Genomic DNA, 4236 nt, shown 5'->3' on the forward strand with positions numbered 1-4236 from the left:
ACCCAGTACAGTCAACAGAGGTGGCAGTTTGTTCAGTTCACAATATTACACCCTCTCTCAGCACTGCAGCCAGCCCACGGTACTGCAATTGTGGTCACGTAAAAGATTATTTCCTCCTACGCATGACAAAGATAAGAGGTTGAACTCCACCATCTCCAATCTGTTGGCAATGGAAATGCTGCCTTTCCACCTGGTACATACAGACGGTTTCCAAAAGCTGATGGCCATCGGAGTCCCCCAGTACCAATTGCCCAGTCACAATTACTTTTCTAAGAAAGCTGTGCCTGCGCTACACCAGCATATTGCAGACATGACCCATTCATTGACTAAATCAATGTCTGCCAGGCTACATTTTACCACAGACACTTGGACGAGAAAGCATGGTCAAGGGCGTTACATCTCTCTGACTGGGCACTGGGTGACTCTGGTGGCTGCGGTGGCAGGCGGTCAAGGGGCTGCTTCACAAATCTTTGAATCCCCAAGGCTTGCGGAAGAAACTCTGTATCTAACAGTTCCACCACTTCTTCAGGCTCCTCCACCTCCTCTAGGGCCTCCACCTGTGCCCTCAACATCTCCCTTAATTAGACATGCATTCCATCAGTGCAAATAGAATCCCTCTGTTATGGACTGACCTTGGTTTGAGTAGTGGTATTGCAACCACTAGGGACAGCATCGGCAGGTAGTGCATTGAGGAATAGCCAGGGTCAGTACACAGGAGCAGCAATGTAATTTACAGGATCAGCAGCTGAAAGGAAGCTTGGCTAAAGGCTGGTAGCTCAATAATCTCACACGGAAGGAAGGAAGTACAATGCCAGGTTTAAATAGAGTGTTCAATCAGGGTGGAGACAATCAGGAACTCAGGTGGAGACAATCAGAAACAACACAGGTACTTGTATCTGTATTAGTAAGGAAATGTCCAGTGAGCTGAATAGCTTAGAGGGAAGAGCTGCTGCCTGCTGCACAAGAGCCGCAGGTTTCAAATCCCCTCCAGTACAGTACTCCCCAGACAGTACTCCCCTCCTTCCAGGATGGCCTCTAGACTTCTCACGTGCTGGCTTCTCTGGATGTCTCTGATGAAGAGCTCTTTTAAGCCTGGGTGCATGAACATTGCCCTTCGGCTAGAGTTGATGTACCTGTTACATGACCGAAAGAGTCCCTTGGACCGGAAAATAGTTTATCCTAAGAATTGCCGCTGTCTTGAGCATCCCTAAAAGGCATAGATGAACCAAGCAAGCTGCTGTTTTTGTCAATACCTCAGGTTTGTTCAAATCTAACCTTCTCTGCTTCCATGCAGTCAGATTTCTGCTCTTTTTTACAGTATTCATCAAACATACTCAGCTCTGGTTCCGAGGACTTTCTAAGAGAATCAACCATGCATTCTTCTTCAGGATCGTACATGGAAGTCGGTGGAAAGCACAGAGACTCCGCTACCCTCTACTTGTAAAGAACAGTATATTTTGAATCTTCTGTCTCAGGGCTAGAAATAGGGCTAAACTGGGTTAAAGTTGGCAAAAGTTCTGCATTGTGCAATTCTAATTTGTCTGCGTAGCTCAGCGAGTTGTCCCCTTTGATGATTCCGGGTTGATGTGAATACTTTTCTGCCCAATGATGACAGAAGTATTCTAGGAGTGATAACTTTATTGGCTAAACAGAAAATAATATGCTTGCAAGCTTTCAGAGCACAGTGGCTCCTTCTTCAGGCAAGATTACAAATAGATCTTGCCTGAAGAAGGAGCCACTGTGCTCTGAAAGCTTGCAAACATATTATTTTCTGGTTAGCCAATAAAGGTATCACTCCTAGAATACTTCTGTCATCATTGGGCAGAAAAGTATTCACATCGATTTTTCTGGCTAACACGGTACCACAATACAATTTGTTATTGTACATCATGATTCCTGGTTAAAATTTTCCATAGCGTGGTCCAACAGCATGGGGATCAGGGCCCACATCAGGGCAACAAAAACCATGTAGCAGCACAGTTGTATCATTGACATTTTTGTCCTTTTCAGATGCCTCAAATGACTCCTGTCGGTTGGTGTTTTTCACAATAACGCTAACTGCTGGAACATCAGGGACAGACACAGACTGGGCCAAAGACAGATTCTCATCCAAACACATTCCTGATGGTTTGAGATTGTTTTCTTATTCATCACTTGTTGTTTGGATAGCTTCCTTGGGATCCCAACTTGAAGCATCGGGGATATCAAAAGCAGCAAGAATATTGTCAAAGTCTAGAGTCTTCAAGTCCTCCATCATGACTGGAAAGGTAATGGTATCTGATAGCGCTAATGCATGGCTCCACTTAATGTTGATGCCACACTCAAAACCCCACCCTGTGTAGTCCGATCACAGCTACAAGCTACAGCCACCAGGGATCTAGCCAAGTCTGCAACCACACGATCATATCGGGAAGTGACAAGATCAGTAGACCTGGAGAAACTAATATGGTGGAGACTGACTGGACCTAGGGAAGAGAAGGGGACTAACTAGTGAAGGGAGGGGAGACGAGGCCTACTAATGGTGGAGGGAACTTCAGCTGTATCACAGCGGGAGCCAGGAGCTACTGAGCATGCCAGGAGCAATTGAGCATGCGTGTGTGCAGCCCAGGGGCAGGGAGAGTAGTCAAGAATAGCCAGGATTCAGTACACAGGAGCAGCAATGTAGTTTACAGGATAAGCAGGTGAAAGGAAGCTTGACTAAAGGCTGGTAGCTCAATAATCTCACAATAAAGGAAGTGCGATGCCAGCTTCAAGTACTGTGTTCAATCAGAGTGGAGCCAATCAAGAACTCAGGGTGGAGACAATTAGAAACAACACTTGTACTTGTGTCTGGGTTAGGAAGGAAATGTCCAGCAAGCTGAATAGCTCAGAGGGAAGAGCTGACACCTTGTGCACAAGAGCCGCTGGGTTCGAATCCTGACACCCCCGCACTTCCGTATTGCGCATCCATGGCTCAACGTAATCAACAGTGCTCAAATTAATATGATTTGGAGATTGCAGTCACACAGCTCAAGAGTTGTGGACAGCTATCCAGGTTGAGTTAGAGCAGTGGCTTTCTCCTTAGCTCACAGAAGGGATCCCCCAAAACAAGTTTATAAAAGATAAAATGTAACCTTTATTAAAGCAAGTTTTAAAAAACAAACCATATATGTGCACTTGCAAAAACCATCACCAAAACACTAACACACCATAGGAAAGGCCAGGACGGTACCAAGCCCTACACTTACTGGATGCACCCTACCTACCTGCGGAGGTTGGCACCCTATGTCCTGCGCAGTGGCGCCCCCGCTCCTCATTGACTCTCCCTACTATCCCTATTTATACCCTGCTGGGATAGGGGATAGAAATGTGCATGCACTCGGTGCACCAATAGGAATTACTTGAGTCGATATAGCTAGCTAGAGGGATCTATACCACTATCTAACTAAAGTTAGTATTCTCTATTATCTGGCTTAGCTATGTCCCTAATATCTCGTAGTTGAGCTCTAGCCTTGCCCTTTTTGATTACTTCAAGGCCAAAACAAAAATAGGTAAGGTGCTTCAGTGCTTATATACAAAGGTCAAGACCATGTGTATATATCTCTTTGGTTGGTTTTCATACATACTGGGGGTATATCTTGGGGCGATATCCTAATAGAACAAGAAGATACCTACTGTGATAGTCAATCGTACCTCAAGCAGCCATACAATAACATGATATCAGGCCGCAAGATAAGCATGTTAGTAGATACTTAAGTCAACCACCGTTACGCCGTTGGTAAATGTCACAACAGTATATTCACAACCCCAGGGTGAACCAACCCATTCAGAAAATATTAATCGGTATTACTCAATATGTCTTTCACAAAAATAAATTACATCCCTTTAGACTCAACGAGTTTCCCCTCTTCCAGTTATGAGGTTCATCAGCAGTGAAAACCGATATCAAAGTGGTAAGCACTACATGGATAGGGGACCAGCCCGGTGGTGCAGCTGACTATCGCTAAAATGCTGAGAATATGATAAAGCTAAGTAATCCTTTGATATCGGTTTTCACTGCTGATGAACCTCATAACTGGAAGAGGGGAAACTCGTTGAGTCTAAAGGGATGTAATTTATTTTTGTGAAAGACATATTGAGTAATACCGATTAATATTTTCTGAATGGGTTGGTTCACCCTGGGGTTGTGAATATACTGTTGTGACATTTACCAACGGCGTAACGGTGGTTGACTTAAGTATCTACTAACATGCTTAT

At 44.7% G+C, this 4236-nt stretch overlaps 1 pseudogene; it reads right to left on the reverse strand.

Moving 5' to 3' along the window:
* Positions 1–1179: 1179 nt before the first annotated feature.
* LOC143783249 (zinc finger protein 592-like) lies at positions 1180–2254 on the reverse strand (annotated as a pseudogene).
* Positions 2255–4236: the final 1982 nt, after the last annotated feature.

This window comes from Ranitomeya variabilis, chromosome 6 (genome assembly GCF_051348905.1).
Source record: "Ranitomeya variabilis isolate aRanVar5 chromosome 6, aRanVar5.hap1, whole genome shotgun sequence".
Taxonomy (NCBI): domain Eukaryota; kingdom Metazoa; phylum Chordata; class Amphibia; order Anura; family Dendrobatidae; genus Ranitomeya; species Ranitomeya variabilis.